The sequence below is a fragment of the Hemiscyllium ocellatum genome, chromosome 36 (assembly GCF_020745735.1).
Source record: "Hemiscyllium ocellatum isolate sHemOce1 chromosome 36, sHemOce1.pat.X.cur, whole genome shotgun sequence".
NCBI lineage: Eukaryota > Metazoa > Chordata > Chondrichthyes > Orectolobiformes > Hemiscylliidae > Hemiscyllium > Hemiscyllium ocellatum.
Genome location: NC_083436.1, coordinates 27,749,489 through 27,775,238, shown reverse-complemented (window position 1 = coordinate 27,775,238; position 25,750 = coordinate 27,749,489). Strand labels below are relative to the sequence as shown.

General features: G+C 40.3%; 1 protein-coding gene across 1 annotated transcript in view; it reads right to left on the bottom strand.

The window, feature by feature from the left end:
* LOC132833424 (janus kinase and microtubule-interacting protein 1-like) overlaps positions 1–25,750 on the bottom strand; it is a 272,965-nt gene that overhangs the window by 60,459 nt on the left and 186,756 nt on the right. The window lies entirely within an intron of this gene.

Here is a 25,750-nt window from a genome sequence, read left to right as displayed (position 1 = left end):
ATGCACCTATCCTAGGCGAAAGTGAGGACTGCAGATACTGGAGATTAGAGTCGAGATTGTGGTGCTGGAAAAGCACAGCTGGTCTGGCAGCATCCAAGGAGCAGGAGAGTTGACGTTTCGGGCAAATGCCTGATTCCTGATGTTAAGTGACAGAGGGATACTACAAAGAAGGAAAAGAGAGGGAGGCTACATGAGAGTAGGGGAACAGTACGGCTGTAAAGAAGAGAAAAGAACTTCAAATATGTCAACAAAGAAACACCTCAGCTAACTATGAACTGGAGAAAACTTGAAATCACAGCGGTAATGGATTACCTGCAAATGGATGTGGAACCTCTAGTTTAAGGCTTATGTTCAGGAGATTCTATGTCAGAAGTTAAATTAAAATGTGAGCTTGAGATTGAAGATGCAGCAAAGAGGATAGTAACTTCCTGGTTAAAATCTTCCAACATTTTACATTTGTGAAAGAAACAAATAGGTTTGGACTGCATCTATCTGGAAGGTGTGCTTAAGGGGATGGCACCTTGTGTGTGGAGATGTATCAGTTATTCAGGGAAAAAAAACTTTTTTGTTAACTTCTTCCCATTGTCTTAAGACACTTGAAACACTGTGCTGTCCACAGAAACCATGTTTACCAAGGACACTGAGGCTTTAAATTGAACCAACTGATCACAATTATTGAAAGTATTGATGAATCCTCCTAATGCTGCTTCTCTAGGTGTACAATTACTTGTTACAAATACAGGAGGTAATGCGATTGTGTTGCCAAATAAAGGATTTTATTTCTGTAAAAAGGATCCCTGAAGATCAAAATATAACCCTCAACAGGAGCCACCAGACAAAAAAAGTAACAAATTATTTTGTGCCCCAGGAACCTGCCAATCATCTGTAATTGTGCAGGGTTTGGAAGCAGCTAATAAGGAGTCTGCCTCCAGTAACATTACTAGTCTATCCCTGCCACCAGCCATGATAGATGCTGGATCCCACTTTTGTCCCAACATTAACGATCTAAATCCTGCAGTAAACCCCTGGTCCAAGTGTTTGTTTTGGGTTTAAATCAATGTTCTTCCGACTTTGAAATAAAGGCAGGGCTGACACTCCAATTCTGTCACTGGGAGGTGATGGCAAAGTGGTATTGGCAATACACATAGTGCACAGATTAATACTCTGGGATATGGATTCAACTGCCAGCATAGCAAGTGATGAAATGTAATTAAGGAAAATCTGGGAATCAGATCTAGCCTCAGTCACAGTGACTATGAAATTATCACTGAATTTCCTTAGAACCGATCTGATTCGTTATTACCATTTAGGGAAGGAAATCCTTCATCTTTACCTGGTCTGGCCTACATGTGACTCCAGATCCACAACAATGAGGTTGACTTCTACCTGCCCTTTGAAGTGGCTTAGCAAGCAACTCAAACCAAGGGCAATTAAGGATGGGCAACAAATGTGGACCCACACCCCGTGAAATATATATTTTTAAATTGGCAAGAGAAACTGACCATTCAAACTTAAATTGATGTGCTGAGATCATTCTTATCCTTTGAATAAGTTCCTTTTTCACACCAACAAGTGTTTCACCTTTGGTGCAATTACTGTACTTTATTCATTTATCTCATTTTCTAACCGCGTTCAATAAGGTTAGGAGACCTTCTTCAGAGTTGGGACCTGCCCAGCGAACACATCCAAAGTGTTGTGTAAAAGACAGTTCAAAATTTTAGTCAGATTCACAGTGGCCTGTAGCACAGTCTCTATCTAGGATTACAATCTGCCCAAGACGACTGACCCTGTGCAAGTTGCTAGGAGACCTGGTTCACTCAACCTTTGTCCAGTTCCCATCCAAAGGAATTTGAAAAGCCCACAGGGGAGTTGTTTGTCCAAAGATTATGGTGTTTCTTGAATTTCTGAATTGCACATTGGAAAATCGGACCTGATCATTCACTACATCCATCATCAATGAGAGAAGGAGATTTCCTGATAACTGAAGAGACAACTTACTTTAATGAAGACTGTGTGTGAAGAATGGAAAGTTTAAAAGATCAGGGGGTTAAAGGTTATTAGTGAAGTGATTGCAGTTAGTGAAGTGATTTTGGTTTCTGGAACTACAAGGTGCTAATTAAATTGTGGTATTATTTCTTCAGTGTATCTTCTATCTATATCCAATAGTTGCTCATAGCTCTGTATTTTAAATTCATAAATTTGACAAATTGTCTTCAAAAACAGAGAGCCAGTATTGAGCTCGAAGAACGAGAGAGAGAGAAATAGGGAACAACTTGGAGAAAAACTGGAAATGAAATTCCTGATTGCAGCAACTAACATTATAAGTGCAATCACATATTTAGAGTCTTCTGAGCAGGGAAAATGCAGGATGCACTTTGTCAGGGAGCTTGCTGGGAACTAACTTGCTGCTGCACATTCTACATTAGGAAATGACTAAATTTAAACATGTGACTTCATTGGGTGTAAATTGGGTTGAAACATCTGTTTTGTTTTAAACGATTACAACTACATTACAACAAAGGCACAAGGAGCTTGTTAGAGTTCGGTATCCCTGATTTGTTCATTAACTATTAAATGCAATACCAGACATGTGGGCATTCATTCCTGAAGTATTTCTGTCTCAGGACACAGGTGGCTGGATCTTTTCCTCAAACTGCCCAAGTAATTTCCATTTATAAATTGGCAGGGTTAACACAAGCAACCAATAGAAGCTGCCCACAGGAGTTTGAAACCCTGGCATTTTACCACCAGTCAGTGTGCACCATTTGCTCAGAGCTGTGGTGCCAATGCTCTCTGTTATTACTTATCCCTTGTTCTGGCCTGTCAGCTTGAAATGGGCCCGTGGCACAAATCCTAGTTTGCTGCAGTCATGCGATAAAAGGGCAAGTTTCAAGGGAAATTACTTCACACAATATGCCATCAGGAATCTCCTTTTCTTGTGTGTATTTGAAAAAAAGCTATAACTGCATAACAAAAATCAGGTTTCTATGGTTACCACGAGGAAATCAATTTATACTGATATTCTCTTCAGGCATCACAAGAATAAAAAGACGCGACCATGTGTTCCAAACAAAGACAGATTTGAAAGGAATCTGAAATAGCTACATTGCAAAGCGCTGTTGTGTAAATGACGCAGCAGTATCGTTCTACCGCATGGTGGTGCGAAGCTCCTTTCGTGTGTGGGTACACTTGTCACATCTTGTGTTGGCAAACTGTTACTGCGGAGGCTTGAAGCAGTTGTACAAAAGGCCAACATGACTGTCTCCCATTTTACATGCACTTCAATGATTGGAGCTACCAGCTTTCCAGTTGGGTGAGTTGCCATTTACGCCAGTTTTGGGTAATCACTGGTCATGAAGAGAAAGCTACAGCATTTTGGAACACGAATGTTTCTGATTTTCTTTTTTCACATTGGGATTATGATTCATTGTAAATTGCGAATGGGCAGTTGGACAGTTGCAAAGAGGTCTGGGCTTTAGAATCCCATTGCCAACTTCAGCCAAGGCTTTCCAACCTTGTGCTGTTGACACTGAACAACATGTGACCAGTCTGCTATGGAATCAATATTTACTGTGGAAAAGGACATGGAAGATATAGAATGTAGAGAAACAGATGGTGACATCTTGAAAAATATCCATATTATAGAGGAGGATGAGATGGATGTCTTGAAACACATGAAAGTGAATAAATGCAGATGACACCAAATTTGAGGTGTAGTGGACAGCAAAGAGGGTTACCTCGGATTACAATGGGATCTTGATCAGATGGGCCAATAGGCTGAGAAGTGGCAGGTGGAGTTTAATTTAGATAAATGTGAGATGTTGCATTTTGGGAAAGCAAATCTTAGCAGGACTTATACGCTTAATGGTAAGGTCCTAGGGAGTGTTGCTGAACAAAGAGACCTTGGAGTGCAGGTTCATAGCTCCTTGAAAGTGGAGTCACAGGTAGACAGGATAGTGAAGAAGGTGTTTGGTATGCTTTCCTTTATTGGTCAGAGTATTGAGTACAGGAGTTGGGAGGTCATGTTGCGGCTATACAGGACATTGGTTAGGCCACTGTTGGAATATTGCGTGCAATTCTGGTCTCCTTCCTATCAGAAAGATGTTGTGAAACTTGAAAGGGTTCAGAAAAGATTTACAAGGATGTTGCCAGGGTTGGAGGATTTGAGCTGTAGGGACAGGTTGAATAGGCTAATGCTGTTTTCCGTGGAGTGACAGAGGGTGAGGGGTGACCTTATAGAGGTTCATAAAATCATGAGGGGCATGGATAGGAAAAATAGACAAAGTATTTTCCTTGGGATGGGAGAGTCCGGAACTAGAGGGCATAGGTTTAGGGTGAGAAGGGAAAGATATAGAAGAGACCTAAGGGGCAACCTTTGCACGCAGAGGGTGGTACGTGTATGGAATGAGCTGCCAGAGGAAGTGGTGGAGGCTGGTACAATTACAGCATTTAAAAGGCATCTGAATGGGTATATGAAGAGGAAGTGTTTGGAGGGATCTGGGCTGGGTGCTGGCAGGTGGAATTAGATTGGGTTGGGATATCTGGTCGGCATGGACAAGTTGGACCAAAGGGTCTGTTTCCGTGCTGGACATCTCTATGACCTCAATCTTAATTCTCTTTTCTGCAGAATGCAGGCCCTTGCTGAGTCTGGCAAAAGCACTCCCAATCAGTACAGTATAACAGAGTGAGGTTTCTATTATTGTGTTGCTTGTTGTATGCTGCTATTCATGAAGAGCTAATGACTAATGGAGGAAGGGAAAGGAGACCAATGGCAATCAGGCCAAATTCCTGATTAAAGGAGGTGACACAGACAAATTCCCAAACATTTGTCAGGGAAGGGCTCATGGACAGTGCTATGTAACTGCTGTGTGGCCCTGTAAGACTTTGCTTTGATAATTTTGCTGCTAGTGTTTCACAACAGAATAATATATTAATAATATTAATATTATAAGAAAAATATATTCAGCTAATTCTCCATTGAGAATCCTGGAGAAACTCAGCAGGTCTGGCAGCTTCTGTAGAGAGAGGAAAACAGAGTTAGTATTTCTGGCCAGATATGGTTCTTCTTCAGAACGGATTCCGAAGAACAGTCTAAGGAAATTCTGAAGAAGTCACACTGGACTTGAACTATGAAAGGTGATCTCATTGCACCATATAAGATACTGAGAGAGCTTGACAGGCTAGACGCTGACAAATGCTTCCTGTTGTGGGAGAGTTGAAAATTAGGGGCCCAGTTTCAAAATAAATGGTCTCCCATTTAAGGTAGAGAGGAGAAGGAATTTCTTCACTCAGAAAGTCATTAGTCTTTGGAATTATCTTCCCACAGAGAGTAATAGGGTCTGGAATGTTGAATACATTGAAGAATAAATAAGCAGATTTCTAATCAACAATGCTTGTACCCTTGACACTGAACAACACATAACCAGTCGTGAGTAGACCTCAATCTTAATTCTCTTGGTTAAGATTTACAGAAAAGAGGCAAGTGTGCAAGTCGCAGTCAGAGCAGTTGTGATCATATTGAATGGCAAAGCAGGTCGATGGACTGAATGGTTTACTGCTGGCCTTAATCCTGATGATCACACATGGCAGGAGAGAGAATCATTATGCTTGTTCATACCTTCTCTGCCTCATGCTATTCTTGAGCAATGAACAGCAGGAAAGCAAATCAAATTGAACACTTTGTGAAAAACGTAGCTCTCAGAGCTAACCTGACACACGTCCAGTCTCTGATGCACAACAGAGACTAATCCAGCATTCACTCAGTGAAAATGTAAAGGATTGAATTTACGCTCTCATTTGTACACTTGTATTTGTCATTTTAGAGAAATGATTGTTACAACACCTGCTTTGTTGTTTAATTTTCAGTAGTTAGTTAATTCTGAATCTTCCACCACCTCAAAAACTAAGGTTTTACAACATAAATGCACTTGTATTCTACTTTAATAATCTTTGGAATCACATTCCCTTTTCTTAAAAATTAGTTTCATTGTGCAGAGATTTGTGCATGTCTAGATTTAAGGGCAAACTATCCAAATTATCTTTCTTGGCACCGATGTTCCCTCGACTACAGAGAGATCAGACAGTAGCGCTTGTAGCCTTTCTGAATTTTAAAGCTGCCAAACTTTTCAACTGGGAAGTTTAAAGGAGTTGTGAATCAGACACACTGATTACATTAGCTCTATTCCCATCAAGTAAAATTCAGCATTAGGACTGCCAGCTTGTAAAATTTATCCTGAAAATCTATGATAAACCCATCCACTTAAAGAAATTAATTATGCTTTTATTATTATCTTTTCATTATTTTGATGGGTAGAAATATAGCTGAACTTTGACAGCTACCAACGTGGGGCTGAGTTTCTATGCCAACTGCTGCACATATTGTCAGGTCTTTGTTTAATTCAGAAAATCATCAGCATGTAAGGAAGAAAGCTTGGGAGATGACATGAGATTATCTTCAGTTAAAATGCCCCCTGTATCATGTTTCTCAGGACAGTTTCTTGCTTCTTAAGTGGAGCTGGAGTGATAAATTGCTTCTAGAATCAATGGCAATCTAAAGTTAGTGTTTATAAACCAGTGGACTCCCTCTTTTGTCACAAAGCTGGTCCTTTCTCTAAAAGCTCTTCCTTTTCTCAACGATACTGCATCATTGCAATTTTTAAGAGGGGTCGTAAAACAGTCTGGGCTCCCAATTCGCTGGGTTGGTACAGAGATGAAAAGGGTATTGGGAGGCCAATTTGTTTATACATAAACAGATGAGACTAGGCTACAGCTTTCATGTTTTAGAAGTAACCTGTATAATGAAAGGGGAATGGTCAGTACTGAAACCTACAACTGTACAAAACTGGTGCGGTCGCACCTGGAGTATTATGTACAGTTCTGGTCACCACATTATAGGGAGGATGTGGAAAGGGTGCAGAGGAGACTTACTAAGGTGTTGCCTGGTATGGAGAGAAAATCTTATGAGGAAAGGCTGAGGGACTTGAAGCTGTTTTTGTGAGACAGAAGAAGGTTGAGTTGTGACTTAATTGAGACATATAAGATAATGAGAGGGTTAGATAGGGTGGATAGTGAGAGCGTTTTTCCTCAGGTGGTGATGGCTAGCACGAGGGGGCATAGCTTTAAACTGAGGGGTGATAGATATAGGACAGATGTCAGAGGTAATTTCTTTACTCAAAGTAGTAGGGGTGTGGAACACAACGTCTGCAACAGTAGTAGACTCACCAACTTTAAGGGCATTTCAGTGGTCATTGGATAAACATATGGATGAAAATGGAATGGTGTAGGATAGATAGGTTTCAGATCGGTTCCACAGGTCAGCGCAACATCGAGGCCCAAAGGCCCTGCGCTGCGCTGTAATGTTCTAAATGCGAAGGGTGATAATAACACACATGCGAATTAATTACTGAGCATTGATAGTGGAGGGAATGATTGTTGAAGTTGATAGATAACAGGAGCAAGGCTTTGTCTTGGATGGTGCTGAGCTTCTTGTATGTTTTTGGAATAGCACTCATCCGGGCAACTGTAGTTTAGGCCATCACATTCCCAACTTATGGACAGGCTCTTGTGAAGTCAAAAGGTGAGTGAGTCATTCCCATCAGGATTCTTGATCTCTGACATGTTGTAGCCACTGTCTTTATATTGTTATTATCCCATCAATTTAATGCTGGATAAGTCAAACCTCACATTGAAATCTGGCTTGATAGACCATGTTTTGCTATAGCTTCAATGAGTTGGTCTCTCATTGACCTATAAACACACAGCGTTGCAAAATTTGTGTTAACAATAGAACAGAAGTGTTTTAACAAACAAAAGGAATAAACTAAACTATTTATTTATAGCAGCAATACAAAGATATTTTAAACACAGGGTAGAAGTATAGTCCCATTAATTCCAAACAGTCCTTTATAAATTCCAAACAAAACATCCCTTATACAATACCCAAAAGTAACTCTTTTTCAGTGCCCCCACAAGGGATATTTTTTTCATTCAGTCTCAATAACACTAAGATAATTGTGACTCTAACTTCTAAGTTGAAAACATTGATAGCTTCTGCCTGGAACTATCATGTCAGTACACCTGAGTTTAAATGTGCTCAGCCTCAAGTAACACTTTTAGGGCTTTATTCCAACACTTCTGGTTTTAGTGTCTCATTAATTCCTTACTGTCAGGTAACATTTGAAGGATACTGCAGAATTGGATAAAAAAAATAATAAACCTCAGATTTTTGCGACAGAGAATGCTTTCGTCCATGTGCAGTGAGTAGATGAAAGGATTGAAAACGTTAATATTGTGTTCATGTGAACCATTAAAGAAAATTTGGATGAATAATTGGAAGAGAACTCATTAAAAAGATTTACGAGGGGTATCTATGGTTTAATGCTACCCTGGATTATACACATGCCTGAGTAAGGATGTGTAACGTGTCAGATGGGATCAGATAAATGCTCTGGTATTGCTATCATTTACCTTAAGATTAGTGATTATTGGACATTTCTGAAGAAACTATTCTTTTTTTCCTAGTGTTCTATGCTAGAAGGGTTTACCTGAAATAAGTGTCATGAAAGGATCTGATGAATTAGATGATGTTTCTCAATCACATTTTCCATGTACTGCCCTGTCCTTTTACTGTATGTACTTTATTCCATTTTTATCCAACACTCATTTATTGTTGATTACAACAAGAAATTGTATTTACATAGCACCATTACAGAATATAAATACGGATGGCAAATGGATTGCTGGCTTTTATTTCAAAGGGAATGGAGTCTAAGAATAGGGAAATCTTGATAAAACCATACAAGGCACTAGTCAGACCACTGACTAGTGAGAACACTGTGAACAGTTTAGGTCCCCTAAGGATAGATACACTGGCATTGGAGGCAGTCCAGAGAAGGTTCACAAGGTATGGAGGGATTTTTTTTTAATGAAGCGAGGCTGAAACATATAATATCCTTAAGGGACTTCACAGAGTAGATGTAGAAAGGTTGTTTCCTTTTGAAGGAGAGTCTAGGGGCAAAGAAAATAATTTCAAAGAGCTACCTAGTTACGATAGAGATGAGGAGGATTTTTTTCTTCCATAAGCTAGTGAATCTGTAGAATCCCTTACAGCAGAGGGCTGCGGATACAGGGCCATTAAGTATATTCAAGGCTGAAAGAGATTGATTTTCGATCAGGTAAGAAGAACAAGTGGTCTGGGGAAAGAGCAGAAAAATGGAGTTGTGGATTATCAGATTAGCCATGATCTCACTGAATGGCTGAACAGACTCGATAGCTGAACAGCCTACTTCTGCTCCTCTGTCAAATGGTCTTACATCACCTACACCCCAACCCCAACCCCCCCCCCCCCAACTAAGAAATAAGAAATAGAAGTGAATTCCGATTTAAAGGAAGAGATATTAACGAGGAACCAAAAACCAGATTCAATAATACATTTAAAGAGCATTTTATGATCCATAAAATGAATCATGGAATAGTTACAACACAGAAGGAGGCCATTTAGCCCATCGAGTACGTGCTGTTTCTGTGCCAGCGTAATTAAGTCTAATTTCCCTTCCCTTTCCCTGAATCATCAGTATACATTTATTGTCTATTTGTAAAGAAAGCTAATCTGTCTTTAAAATGGATACATTCAATCACAAGGGAATTTTTGAAACTCAATGAAGATTTCTGAGAGTAAACAGAAATCCAATGACATTGGCTTCTCAGGGGTCAGGTGGGTTTAATAACTCCTCCTACCTCACCAAAAATTTGTTAGAATGACTGCCATCCACGTTAATGACTGAGAAAGTTAATAAGGTAATTAACTCAATGAAAAGATAATGGTGAGTTTATGACCCAGACTGAAGCTAACCCAATACCTAATGTAGGATCAAGGTTCAACAATCTGGGATAGCAGCTCGTTTCAATTTTCAAACTGTTCAGCTTTCTGGCTATCAGTATGCATTGGGAGCAGAGATTTCAGAAGCATCACTGATCATCAACAGGGAGGCAGAGAGAGTTAGCCAGAAATACTGTATTGAACGAGGCTACCAAAAGACAACACTTGCAGTGCTGTGAAAGTGAAACAAAGGACCACCTCTATCATGTTGATCATTTTCTTCTCTACAAGAACATGTGAGCTTCTGCAATTCAAGAGAAGAGGTGGAAGGACTTCGGGAGGAAATTCTAGAGCATGAGGGTGTGGTAGTTGGAGGTACAGCCTCAAATTAAGGGGCAAAGATTAAGGGATGCACATATGGATCAGAAACAGAAAATTCTGGGGTGGGTGCAGAGATTATATGCATAGAAATGGTTAAAAGGATACAGAATGGGCAATAATAACAGGATTTAAGGAGGATGGGAACTTTAGGTTGGAGGTATTACTGGTCTGGCAATCCAAACAAGTGAATGGAAATAGGATTCTTTGGAGATTGGGATGTGATGCAGCATAAGATTAAGGTCGTAGAGTGTTGGATGAACTGAAGTTTACTGGAATGTGGGAGCCCAACCAGAAAAGCTGGTTGGAAAACCACTGTGATAGATGTTCTGCAGGTGACAAAGACATGAATGAGGGTTTCAGCAGAAGATAACTGAGGCAAAAACATCTCAAGTCACAGAGAAAACCATCATCTATGATACAAATTGTAATCATAAGGTCTAGATTTAATGGCCAATCATCACAGTTATAGCACAAAGAAAGAAAAGATAAAATGGTGTTCACTCTTGAGTAAGAGTTGGTAACATATAATTCCTATCAACTAGAGATGGGAGAGATGTTTCAAATGGAAAGTTTTCTCCTCAGCTTTCCCTTGAAGAGCAAAGTCACAAAAGGATTGGGAGTGAGAGGGATAGAGGCAACACAAAACCAGTGACATGTACGGCAACTAATCTACCAGGAAACTAAGCATTTCAAACCATAGTGTAGATAACGGTGGCAATATGGGAGCATAACAAGATTGTATATGTTTTTATTAGAAGTGCATCAATTGAACCACCACTGAAATTAGATAAATTAAACTCTCATTGTGAAAATATTAATACTATTAAAATTGTCCATAAAAAAATCTATTTACTATTTATTTCATTTCATTGTCAACACCAAAGCTCCGACCTAGAGGTGTAAAATCAACTTTGTGTCATAAGCAAAAGTCAAAGTGGTGTTTCTCAGTACTCCACTGCACAAGTTCCATATTCTTAAAATATGCTTATCTAAATTGAAATAAAGTTGTTATTGTTCCCTGCATTCACCCAAATGTAACTTTCCTGTTCCTTGGGGCGTATAATTTCTGCAAAAGTGGAGAAAATTGCAGATTTTCATCAATGAACAATAAACCATTTCCTGTCACAGCTGGGCTAACTAAATAGTTTTACCTATGTAAACCATCAGACCCTGACCTAGATCCTCTGGACAATTCCCTTTGGCTTAAATCTTGAATGAGCTTGACTGAATACTTTTCACTGCTGTATACTAATCTCATTCGATAAACCTCAATCTTCTATTAATGAAGTCAGTGAGTTAGAGAACAAGGATTACTGATGTTACAAAATAAAAATCATTACAAGCTTGTCCTCTCGGCAAAGTGGATTAAACCTTTGATTCTTTACTATTGAACTTATCCCCTTGGGTACCATGAAATAAGTATTAAGTGTGATGTTTAGGCTATAAACAGTAAAATATTTCACCTTCTGGCTGAAGAAGCATCCTCCAGTGTACAAATATTATTTTGGGTTCGAAGACAACATGTGATTTGCAGAGTTAGAATTATTTCTCCTTATTTACCTTTTCTATTATGCAGCCTTGGCACAAATGCAAGCTTTTTTTACAATTTATAATATGTCTCAGACCCTAACAAGTCTATAACAAGTCCACCTTGATGACTCACTCTCCTGGCCCCTGATACATTGGGAAGAGCAATTCACTGGTTTTCTTGTGCCTACAAGACACAGAAAGGCAATACTAAGGTGAATTCAAATTGTACCTCATCAAAACTGCTGGGAAATCAACAATAACAGCCTAGAATTACATGACACCTTTAACATAATGAAACATCCCTAAATGCATTATGAAACAAAATTGAACACCGAGTCACATAAGAAGATGTTAAGTCAGGTGATCAATCCCTGACCAGGTGACCAGGTGATCAGGCCCTTCAGCCCATCAAGACCGTGCTGACACATAATGCCTTTCTCAACTAAACACCTTTCACCTCTGTGTAGTCTGCATCTCTCTATTCCCTTTCTATTCATATATCTGTCAAGATGCCTAACATTGCTGTTGTTTCTACCTACATCACTTCCTCTGGCAGCACATTCCTGGCACTTACCATCTTCTGTGTAAAAAAAAAGTGCTTCTTACATTTCCTTTAAACTTACCCATTTTGCCTTAAATCTATGTCTTCAAGTAATTGACATTTCTACCCTGGGAAAAAGACTCTGACTATTTATTCTATCCTTGCCTCTCATAATTTTGTAAATCTCTATCAGGTTACCCTCATTCTTCAATGTTTAAGTGAAAACAAACAAAGTTTGTTCAATCTCTCCTCATATCTAACACCTTCCAAACTAGACAACATCCTGGTAAACCATTTCAGTACCCTCTGCAAACCTTCCACATCATTCTGGCAGTGTGGTGACCAGAACCATATACAATATTCCAAATGTGGCCTCGCTAAAATTCTATACAGCTGCAACATGACTTGTTAATTTTTAATCTTTATGCCCCAAACAATGAAGGCAAGCAACCATTTGCCCTCTTGACCACTTACTCACTTGTTTTACCACAGGCTTGAGGCCTAGATCCCTCAGTATGTGATGCTCGGAAGGGTTCTGCCATTTACTGTATACTTCCCTCCTGCATTAGATTTCCAAAATGCATCACTTTGCATTTGTCCCAATTAAACTCCATCTTAAAGCAGAAATTGAGACAGAAAGGATTCTAGGGCTCTGGACCCAGGCAACTGAATGTACAACCACCAACAGTGGGACCATTAGGATTGGGAATATGCAAGAGGACAGAATTAGAAAAAACATTGATGTCTTGGAAGGTTGTGGGATAGAGGAAATTGTAGATGTCAGAAGAGGCAAACCTACAGGAAAACTAGAAAACGAGGAGTACAGTTATGAAATGAAGGCATTGCTTGGCGAGGAGCCAAGGTAGTTTGTGAGCACACAGGTCTTAGCAGAATTACGACATGTGCAGCAAAGTGTTGGATGACATCAAGCTTACAGAGACTAGACAATGGGAAATCAAAGAAGAATTCTTTTGGTGTAGTCAAATCTAGAGGTAACAAAGGTAGGGGAGAGGGTTTCAACAACAGATGAATTGATACAGGGGCCAATGTTATCGTGGAAGGAATCAAGGGACTTCAAGGTGGCATGAGCATTAGGTCAGAAGCTTGTTCCAGAATCCCTAGATAAAGACCCACTTTGTACGAACATCAAAGAAAATGCCTTTCAAAAATGCTGGGGATGCTTGCTTAGGATGTCAGCAGGAAACAAAAGTCTGAAACAAAATGTTGGGGGAAGCAAATCTGGTAGCAGCTGTGAAGAGAAAAACTAAGTTAACATGTGGAGTTTGATATAATGCTTCTTCGGCACTGATTCTGAAGAATAAGAACCAGTTTTGAAAAGAAGAATCAAATTAGACTCAAAACATTAACCCCCATTCCTCTCTCCATAGATGCTGCTAGATATGCTAAATATCATCAGAGTTTTCTGTGTTTGCTTCGGATTTCCTGCATCCGCAGTATTTTGCTTTTATTTTAATAAAACTAATGTTCATTCCACATTATTTCTTTCTATCTGATGGCTTGTTTGTTTTCTTTCTCCTCTGGTTCTTTTCATTTGTGCTTTATTGATTCTGGAGTTATGGACATCACTGGCAAGGCCAGCCCACCTCCAGGTGGCCTTGAGAGATTGGTGGTGGGTCTTGATGAACCATTGCAGTCCATGTGGTGAATGTACTAATTAAGCAGGTTGATCTGCCTTGGAACAATCCTGAGTGTTATTGGAACAGGTCCCAATCAAGCAACTGGACAGAATTCCAACACACTCCTGACTTATATCTTGTAGATGGCCAACAGGTTTTGGGGAATCAGCAGATGAGGCACTTGCTGCAGAATTCCCAGCCTCTGGCCTGCTTTAGTAGCTGCAATATTTATATACTTCCTAGTCGAGGCTGACCCCCAGGACATTGATGCTACTGGATTCAGCAATGGTTATTTGAGTGAATGTCACTGGAGGTATTACATTCTCACTCAGCGGAGATAGTTATTACCTACCTTCCTATATTGCACTTATTTCTCACTAGTTTCCTTTCTAGATATTTCTAATCAGCCCTAATTACACAACTCTGGAGCAGATGGGACTTGAATCCAGTCCTCCAGCTCAGATGTAAGAACATTACTACCGATTAGTGGGCGGCACGGTGGCTCAGTGGTTAGCACTGCTGCCTCGCAGCGCCAGAGACCCGGGTTCAATTCCTGCCTCAGGTGACTGTCTGTGTGGAGTTTGCATGTTCTCCCTGTGTCTGCGTGGGTTTCCTCTGGGTGCTCCGGTTTCCTCCCACAATCCAAAAATGTGCAGGTTAGGTGAATTGGCCATGCTAAATTGCCCGTAGTGTTAGGTGTAGGGGAATGGGTCTGGGTGGGTTGCGCTTCAGCGGGTCGGTGTGGACTTGTTGGGCTGAAGGGCTTGTTTCCACACTGCAAATAATCTAATCTAAAAAGTTATAGGTGCATGTTTTAAAAATAAAAGCCCTATAGTGCGGGTGCAGGCCATTCGAGTCCACACCAATCCTCCAAAGAGCAGCCCACCTAGACCCATCCCCTATCTTACCCCGCGTTTCCCATGGTTAACCCATCTATTCTGCACATTATGGGCAATTTTCCATATCCAATTCTCCTAACCTGTATATCATTGGACTGTGGGAGGAAACTGGTGCAGCCGGAGGAAGTCCATGAAAACATGGGGAGAACATGCAAACTCCACACAGGCAGTTACCCTAGGGTGGAATCAAACCTGGATCCCTAGCACTGTCAGGCAGCAGTGCTAACCACTGAGCCACCGTGCTGCCCCATTGTTTTGGTGAAACTGGCTGGTTACTGATGAAAAAATAGCACTGATGCCATTACCTTTGTTTGTTCTTTTGATAAATCATGAGAATAGTACAATGTCTTTGAATGTAAATGTATAATTGTTTAAGCAAGGATTATGGATTAAAAAGGAGCAGATTGCACCAGTATTTCTAATATTTATTATGTTAATACTCAGAAAACAATGACATTGCAAAAGAAAATTACTCACAATATTAAAAGGTGATGATTTGGAGATGTCGGTGTTGGACTGCGGTATACAAAGTTAAAAGTCACATAACATCAGGTTGTAGCACTAGCTTCCAATTAAACCTGTTGGACTATAACGCTTGGTGTTGTGTGATCTTTAACTATTAAAAAGTGCGACCTTTTCATTAACAATCCTTCATAACAGTCTGTAGGTAATAAGTAATTACGTGTTTAATGACAAGATTGGATTCTAATGATTTGCAGGCCCTCTAAACCCTGGCTGTTGAAAACATAACTCAAAGACTGTGGCGCTGCTGCTCAATCAATATCCTTAATTATTTTGCTGTTGATTCAGCTAGGTTATCTATCATAGAAGTTAAAGCACAAACATTTCATGAAACATGTGGTAAGCAATTAAACTAAAATATTCTGGTCAAATTTGACCCTTCCTATATGTCTGTAAACTTTTCCAGCAGGAAAACATCTCACATAGAAGCAAAATACTGCAGATACTGAAAACCTGAAATAAAAACAGAAAATGCCAGAGAAATTTATCAGAGGTGTGACAGCATCTGTGGAGAGAGAAACAGAGTTCCAAGTCTGATATGTCTCTCTCTGTAGGAATGACCTTTATCTTCCAGTTGCTTGCCATTCCAATAAACCACCACGCTCCCATGTCAACATTTCTGAACTGGTCCATCTACATTATTCCAATGCAGCTCAGTGCAAGCTGGAGGAACATCTAACCATGTTCCACTTCAGCACTTTATAGCATCCATGGCTCAATACTGAATCCCACAACTTCAGAGCATGATCTCTGAAACTTTGAAACATTTTTCAAACAATCCCTCCTTCCGCTTGCACCTCCAGCCCTCCCCACCCCCACCGATCAAACACGCACATGCATCTTGTTTACCTTCCTCAGCAAAGTGAACCAATTTTCTTCTTTTCACACCTTCATTTTTTCACTTTTTTACATCTCTATTTTCCATTGGCAAGCCCTTTGTCTTTGGCTCTGCGCTCCTTATCAAAATACTCCACTTGCTCCTGCTCCCCTACATAAATAACACACTTTTCTAACCACTTCCAGTTCTGATAAAGCCATACCAGATAAAAAGCACTAACTCCCTTTCTCTTTCCACAGATGCTGTTGAACCTAATGAATTTCTGCAGCACTTCCTGTTTCTATTGCATAGCATCTCAGTCTCCGCACTAAAACTGTCCAATTCTCTGACTCTAGGACCCAGTCTTCATGCCCATGATATCCCCACTAAAAAGTAGGAAACTGCAATTGTCTTATTGTTGAAATGAGGATGCCTCCTGAGCTCCTGGGCTGCAATTTTTTGCAGGGCTCAGTACAGCACATTGCAGGGCATTCTGATCCCTTGTGATCTAAATGCTCACCAGCAGGTTATAGGGACTATGCAACAACAGCCCCACCTCATTGGATAGCAGGGAAGGTTAAAGGTTAAGGATTTAAGTGGGTCTTTATTCTGGCTTGCAATCCCTCATTAATGTGCAGAACAATTGAATGAAAGGTTCAGTTATGGATTGTTAATGTTTACAAGTGAATATTATGATTAGACAAACATTTTCAATGTAAGTTTATCAAGCTCGTTTTTTGTTTTATTGTGCCTCCCTCAAGCTCGTTGATATGTTTTCGACATGAAGATTTCATGTAAGTGAAACTTCTCATGAGCAACACCAACAGAGTTGACTCCAACCAATGTAGTCTCCTGACAAGAGATGTGTGTTAAATCCCATAAAGAGGGCCCCTTCTCTTAAAATCTTGCAGCACGGTGGCTCAGTGGTTAGCACTGCTGCCTCACAGCACCAGGGTCCCAGGTTCAATACAGCCTCAAGTGACTGTCTGTGTGGAATTTGCACATTCTCCCCTTGTTTGTGTGGGTTTCCCCGGGTGCTCCGGTTTCCTCCCACAGTCCAAAGATGTGCGGGTCAGGTGAATGGGCCATGCTAAATTGCCCATAGTGTTCGGTGCATTAGTCAGAGGGAAATGCTTCTGGGTGGGTTACTCTTCGGAGGGTCAGTGTGGACTGGTTGGGCTGGAGGGCCTGTTTCCACATTGTAGGGAATCTAATAAATGTTTATGCTGGGATAGACACCATTACATAAATGATGGAAAATGTTAAATCCAAAATCAAATTGTCCTATGTATTTTAGAATAGTCAAGTGCCCTCTTCATTTCAAGAGGGAAAGGGACTTACAGTTATCCCAACTGATTTGAGAAAAAAGACTGCATGGAGTATTAACAAAATTAGATTTTACAGAACACCTCGACACCTGAACTACTGTGTAAAGCTCACATGCAAAGGTCACTCACTTGACTGTGGAATAAACTGTGGGGTGGCACGGTGGCTCAGTGGTGAGCACTACTGCCTCACAGTGCCAGGAACCCAGGTACAATTCTAGCCTCAGGCGTCTGTCTGTGTAGAGTTTGCACATTCTCCCTGTGGGCTTCCTCTCACAACCACAAAGATGTGCAGGTTAAGTGAACTGGCCAAGCTAAATTGCCCACAGTAAATATAGGGTAGGGTAATGGGTCTGGGTGAGTTACTCTTCAGAGGGTTGGTGTGGACTTGTTGGGCTGAAGGGCCTGTGTCCACACTGTAGGGATTCTATTCCATTAGAAAATGTTTCTGTAACTGTTTTATGAATGCCACAATGTCTTAGGTCTTTGAAAATTCAAGGACATGAAGCAGGCATCACAGTGCTACCATTTTAATCACTTACTGTCATACACCTCCAGCACTCCAGTTTACAGCATTCTGTCTGTTAAAAATACATGTAACACCTATCATCTCTTCTCACAGAATTAGCCAATTGTCACTGAACTGACTATTGCAACATTTCCAAAATAAACTCAATCCCTCCTGCACCTCGAACTGTGTATGGTATCACTCCCTTAGTCCTTTCTACCCTTCTACTTTTAAAATCTGAGTTCAGCAACACTAAAATTTCCTCCATGTCTCAGCTCCTCTTTTTGCACTTTTTAACCATGTTGCTGTTATAGTCAGGTCAGTAAATAACATGAGGTGTCTACAGATGTCTGAAATGGTGGGAACGCCAATATGAAAATGCAGTGGAAATGAAGGAACTAAACAGGAAAGACAGAAATATCCTCAACCACTTGATGAAGATGCAGCAGTTCAAAAGCTAGTGCTTCCAAATAAACCTGCTGGACAATAACCTGATGTTGTCAAATTATAGTAATCTACACTTAGTCCATAGCCAAATGCCTCGACATTTGAAGGAAACACCATAAATACCCGAGAAAGGAACCAACATCTAAGAATTCTAATGTGTAATTCTATTAACATGAAAATGATATCTTGCCCTAAGGACCTATTTAAGTCTACAAATTACCATGGTGCTGAAAGCATAGTAATTGGCCTCACTAAGAACTCCAGAACGTACACATTTCTTCATAATAAATACAGGGAGCTGCAGCTATTACACTTAAATTCCACACAAAGTGACTATCAATGAATACAACATGAAGCATTCTCTTACAATGAGTCAGGGCTGCGACTGCTTGTTGCTATGTTTACAAGAGTTTTCATATTCTTTTGGAATGTTAGCTGGTTAATTTAGGAATTAGTTTGTCATTTTTATTTACTCCATGATGCGTTTAGTTTAAACCTCTCAGAAACATAACACATATGGATCCACAAAGTCATCAGACTTCACGGATCATCTACAAGACTTGAGCTGCACTCTAAAAGGTTAAAAATGAGACTGATTTCACAAATGTACTTCTGAGATCACTTCTATAGTTTTAAGGTTAGAATTGACACATTAAACGTTACTGAAAAATGTGAATGAATGTACCAGAAAAAAGGAGGGAACAAAGCTAAGAAATGTCAATAAAAAGAAGCATTTGTAAGTTTTTTTTACACTTGCACCTCTTGAGTCAATACATCACTGCTGTACTTTTAATTTTACTGTCGCTAATGTGCTGCAGAACCCTCAGGGAGATTTCTGCTTCATGCACCAATCACTGGAAATGTATGCTTGGAAATTAATTTCAGTTGACAGAAAATCGGGGGCTTTTCCGGTAATGTACTCCTGGAGTGCACTGGGAGTACTGAGATGAAATAATCGTCCTTCACGTTCTCCTGCGAATTCAGCTTTCAACTGAACCTGGCCTTGAAATGACTGTAGGTTTCTGATCATATTATAGCAGTCATCAGACAATTAGCAGGTCATAGGAATTAACTGTCTGTATATGCTGCATGGAATATTGCATGTTCAGTTCACACCAAAGTGGTGAGCAAATTTATAGATTGAAATCATGAAATCATTTAATATTTTGTGTTTTTGAATCACCTGAGCTGACTGAGACCAGGATGACTCCACACTACTGTGGAAGAATATTAAGACATCAATAAACCCTGCATTTAATTAATACTTTGTGACACAATGTACTGCACAAATAATAACTTGCGAAGAGCACTCATTGGTCCATAGGCAAATAGGTGTGTCCTTGCATTTATATGTAGAGGTATCTTGGCATGTATTTCCTATTAATAGCACTAAAAATACGTTCAAACTATTGTTGAGTGTATCTTTCTGACAACCAACTCCAACTAACTGACCTAGTAAAAAAAATGGCATTTTTTGCTTCTCAGGGATTGGTTTCAGGGATGTCTTCAAAGCATTCCTGAAAAAATCAAACATCTGAGCCAGCTTGTGGGAATTCCAGCTTGCAACTGACTACAATGGAGAAGATTCATTTTGAGAAAGGTACCAAAGACATCGAGAGACTTGGTCAGGAGAACATAGAGGTGGCCGAGCTATTGGAGAAAGTGAACAAATTTTCACACAATCCACTTCCTGAGCTTTAAAGCACCACCTTCCCCAAATGTGGCAGAGTCCACAGATCACTCCTTGGACCTGTCAGTCATCTATTGAAGCCATCATGGAAACAAGTCATTCATGATTGCTAGGGCTGCCTAAGAATAGACTTTTATCCACCTTTTAACTGGCGTGACCCTAATATGACACTGCAATTGGTAGATCAATCCTAGGTTGATCTTCTTCTTGCGGACGGAATCAGAGACTTCAGTATAGAGTTTCCATCCATTGGCCCACCCATATACATGGACTGCTGACCATTACCTATAAGGGAGGACGTCAGACACAAAGAGATCAGACATCAGACACTGCTGCCAAAGAAGGAAGTACAAGCAGTTCTGCAGCACCAGGAGTGTGAGGACTGATAAACAGGGCAAAACAGGTGCAAAAATCTTTTTAAGATTTAGAAGGTTTTCCATGAAGCACAAGGCCACTTAAAATAGAAGAGAATTGCCCACTTGATCCACTTTGCCTCACAGTTTCCTTAGAGAACAGTAGACGGATGGGAGAACTGCTAGAAAGTTTCAAGATTATCATGGGGTTTAGGTAGGGTAATAAATGGTTCCACTTACAGTTGAGACCAGAATTGGGAACCATTAATATACAGTGGTCACTAATAAATCTAGTAGGGAATTGAATAGATCTATTTTTACCCAGATACTGACTAGAAAGTTAAACACTGTCATGAAGAGTAGTCGAGACACACTGTGCAGCTATGTTTAAGGGGAAGCTGATAAATAGGAGGAAAAATGAATTGGAAGCACATGTCGATGGGGTTAGACCCAAAGTAGCTCTTGTGGTATATAAACCTGCATAAAATTACATAATACTTTACAGTGCACACAGTACACAGATCCTATCACCGTTCTCCTTTCTTTGCTGGTTTGGTGGCTGGTTCCTTCACCCCACCTGAACCTCACCATTTACACGGTGTCTAGGACAGTGAACAGGCAGCCAGCAGTCTCCTCTGCTTGGGTGGACAAGTCAAACCCCAGTCATTAAGGCAATGGACGTAAGCCTTCCTGTCCAATTTTCCTCCATGTTGCCTAGCAACAAAACATTGTGCCAGGCAACATAATGATTTGAAGCAGCAACATTTGGATCTTCCTCAAATAAGAATAAAACCGGTTTAAACACAATTATTTATTCCCACAGTAATTGTATGTCGAGGAATTTTGAACAGAAGCCATGAGAAGTAATTTGAATTCACATTTTGTCACTCTGATGATAAGTTGGGATAGATTGATCCTACTTAGTGCTACTCAAAGAAGTATCCACATCTTAATAATAAGTCCAGCTGGACAGCAAAATAACTGCTTTCTTAACTGAAATGCAATGTGTGGCTTTGGTATTTAGCATTCACACACTGAACCCTGAATCTTCCATTTCTATATTTTAATACAAACTTTTGTGGGAATCGCAATCCTAAATTTAAAAATTCCCTCACACCCTGAGGAGGGAGGACATTTGAGGGTAGGTAAAGATTCTGGTTGGATTGGTTGATGTTAGCCATTAGTTCAGACATTTATAGCCGGCACTGCAAGAACAGATATATGTGTTATTCTTGCTCCTGTACAATAATTTCAGAGCTACTATGTGCCAGTGGCAGCTTACCACAATCCCTTGGAACAAAGATGGCACTTGCTTATGGCATGAACCTGTGCAGGAAATCTTTTAATGTCAGGAGGCTGTTGCACTGCAGCTACCATCTGGTTCTATGCTAACCAGTAATCCTCCCCACTGTTACCACCTGCCAAGTTGTGTTGGAAGAATTTACAGATCTATTATCAAGTTAATCAGCCACATAACAACATACCTTCTTGACCACCAAGTCCTGAGGTGGGACTTGAACTCTCTGGTTCAGAGCTAGGGAAACTACCACTAATGACCTTCTCTGAGTGTTACTGCATATAAAATAACATAATATGCAAGACTGTGGTTATCTATTGCAATAACTTATTAGAATAAAGATTTTGTGGTGCTTCATATAGAAATTAATACAGGGTAAACATTGAAACAGTTCAAGGTAGGCATCATTTATGGATGCTTTCAAAGATGAGGAAAGAAGAACTGATAGGAAGAGTTAGGGAGGGAGCTATAGAGAGTAAACAAAGAAAGCTTAGAAAATCTGCCACCAATACTGCAAATACATGGAGGACAGAATATATTAGAGACCAGAATCATCAAGTTAAAAGACGGGTGTTGGACAAAGTTGCTGAGTAATGATCAGAGTCTTCGGAGGGATTTGAAAACAAAAACAAAGATTTTGGAATCGACATTTTGAGGGATGGGGAAATAAAGGAGGGTGGTGAGGAAGGTACATGCTGGCTGGATGAGTTTTGGACATGTTCAAACTTTGTGCAGTATAGATCGTGATGACATACCCTTCCTGCTTTTGTACTCAATATCTCGAATGAACAACATCCCATGTGTTTTGCTGACTACTCTGACAGTGTATTCTGCCATCTTCAACAATCAATACAAATTTGCCCCCCAGATCCTTCCAGTCCTGCAGTTTTTTAAGAAATATGCCATTACGTCCATATTGCCTTTCACTATCTCTTTTGCCAAAATTGCATCACTTTACCAATCTCTACATTAAAGTCCATCTGCCTTTCACCTGCTCATTTAGTTAGGAGAAAGTGATGACTGCAGATGCTGGAGATCAGTGTGGCGCTGGAAAACAGCAGGTCAGTGGAGGAACAGGAGAGTAATCGTTTCGGGTATAAGCCCTTCATCAGACATTCCTGATGAAGGGCTTATGCCCGAAACATCGACTCTCCTGCTCCTCGGATGCTGCCTGACCTGCTGTGGTTTTCCAGTGCCACACTTTGTGACTCTGCCTATTTAGGAGAAAGTGAGGACTGCAGATGCTGGGGATCAGAGCTTAAAAATGTGTTGCTGGAAGACACTCTGCCTATTTAGTCAGCCTTTGAATGTTCCTTGCCATGAGACCCAGGCCCATGAAACACATTGCTTCATGGGACACAGCACTCCATTTGATATCTCAATAGGCACTGAGTAATAATCTCCCATCTCCCATCATATAAAAGTAACAAGAGTATAAGTGATACTGTAATTCTCTTAGTTCTGTTTCTCAAAATCTTTGCTTCGTTCTACTACAATAAGCAGGCTTTTCCTTTCAACCAAAGATGCACGGCCTTGCTGTGATCTCTTTGGAATGGCTCCTGCAATACATGTAATTATTCCTGTAAACTGGATTTTCGGAAACTACGCACATGTGTGCATTTCACTTGATTTTCTCTCTGGAATTCCTTTTGAGCAGCTATACCGCACTACTTGTCAGTAATATTGTTAGTTTTCAGTAACTTATTTTTAGTTTTGCTGTGGGTTATTTCCTGAGGCCTGGGTAAGGATTGAATTTACCCACATCGCTGAAGAAGAGATATCTGGACAATGTCCTCTCCCCAGCACTCTGGGAGATCATTTCCGAAGCTGCCGACTTAAATACTTTCCCTCCGACTGAGCCACACTATACCAAATTATTTAAATTGTGTCAAAAGATCATAATGATTCATTCTCTCCAGTGTAGAAAACTCAATTCACTTTTCCATTGCATCATGGAGACCTCACACCTAACATAAAATGCAGATTTCTGTTGGCAATTATGCTATCTATAATCCTTTTCCCATCTAATTCATACTGGATTCCTTAGTGACTGATGTATTTATGTCATCTAGTTTTGAACTCATCCACAAGTGAAAGTATCTTAATGTCTACCCCATAAAACTCTTTCAGAATTTTAAAGAACCCCTTCAGGTCACCTCTCAGTCTTTTCTCTTTTATAGAAAAGATCTCCAGTCTTTTCTGATAATGGTCTCTCAGTTCTGGTATCTTTCTTGGAAACCCCCTTTGTATTTTCTTCAATGCTTCCACTTCTAGTAATTTAACTGCCATCACATCACAACTGACAGATGTCCTTTCCATTATCCCGGTCCTAAACTCTGAAATTCTAAGCTCCTCAACTTCTCTGCCTTTCGTCATTTAAGACACTCTGTAAAATCACCTTGTTGGCCAAGATTTTGGTTATTTGTCCTAATATTATCCAATATGGATTGCAATAAAACTCTGTTTAGTAACTGGTGTCATAAAGCACCCTTGGCATGTTTTTGTCACATTAAAGTACCTATATAAATGCAAATTGCTGTTGGCAACAGCTAGAGCTGTGAAAGGGTTTCAGTAAATGGAAGTGCCACTTCTTAACTAAGCTTTTATCTACGATTATTTAAAGGTCACTTCTTGACTAAGCTTTCAACAATGATTATATCAAGATGCACTGTCCTTAGAGAGGCAGGAACCTGTTTTCCCTTACACTGCAGCATCTGATCTACAAGTTCAGTCTATTCTTAGTTATTACATTATAAATGAGGAAGAGTTTAGGGAAGAAAATTATGGACTTTTATTTTCATGGAATGTATGGCCATAAACAAGCATAGGAAGATAACCTTGAGAAAGTTCTGGCTTAGAATGTTATTGAAAACTGCAATTCTTAGTACACTAATCATTCCCTGAATAGATGGACTTGAAATACTCTTTTGCTATGTTTGCATAAATTCCTGTGTTATTCATTCCTGTGGTGGGTGGCACGGTGGTTAGCACTGCTGCCTCACAGTGCCAGAGCCCCAGGTTCAATTCCCGCCTCAGGCAACTGACTGTGTGGAGTTTGCACGTTCTCCCTGTGTCTGCGTGGGTTTCCTCCGGGTGCTCTGGTTTCCTCCCACAGTCCAAAGATGTGCAGGTCAGGTGAATTGGCCATGCTAAATTGCCCGTAGTGTTTGGTAAGGGGTAAAATGTAGGGGTATGGGTGGGTTGCGCTTCGGCGGGTCAGTGTGGACTTGTTGGCCCAAAGGGCCTGTTTCCACACTGTAAGTAATCTAATCTAATCATTCACAGGATGAAAGTGTCACTGGCTATGCAGCATTTTTTGCCTATCCCTAATTGCCAGAGGGTAGTTAAGAGTCAACCACATTGCGGTGGGTCTGGAGTCACATGTAGGCCAGACCAGGTAAGGATGGCAGATTTCCTTCCCTAAAGGACATTAGTGAACCAGATGGGTTTTTCTGACAATAGATTCATGGTATTCTTCAGATTCTTAATTCCAGATTTTTATTGAATTCAAATTCCACCATCTGCTGTGGAGGGATTCAAGCCCAGGTCACCAGAACATGACATGGGTCTCTGGATTAACAGTTCAGCAATAATACCACTAGCCCAAAGGTTACCCATAACAGATTAATGCATAAGAAGCACAGCAGAACTTAGAAAATACAGGCTGAATCTTCACATCTTTTCGGGGCTGTGTGAGAGACTAAAATACAAAAACACCTGGAACAAGAAACAAAACTTGCATTGGTCCAACCCACATCTCCAAAGGGATAAAGCAGTAAATAATACTTAGAAATGAATGTGCTAGTTATACTGGAGCACTGTATCGAGGTACACAAGCCAGACTAGTATGCATCATTTGCACGTTTTCCTTCTGGGGAAGTTGGGGCAAGAGGCACAATTGTACAATTCAAGAATGAGTTGAATGACTTGGGGCTAAAGGGGTCAAAGGACAGGAAGGAAAAGCGAAAGCACGCTATTGAGTTGGA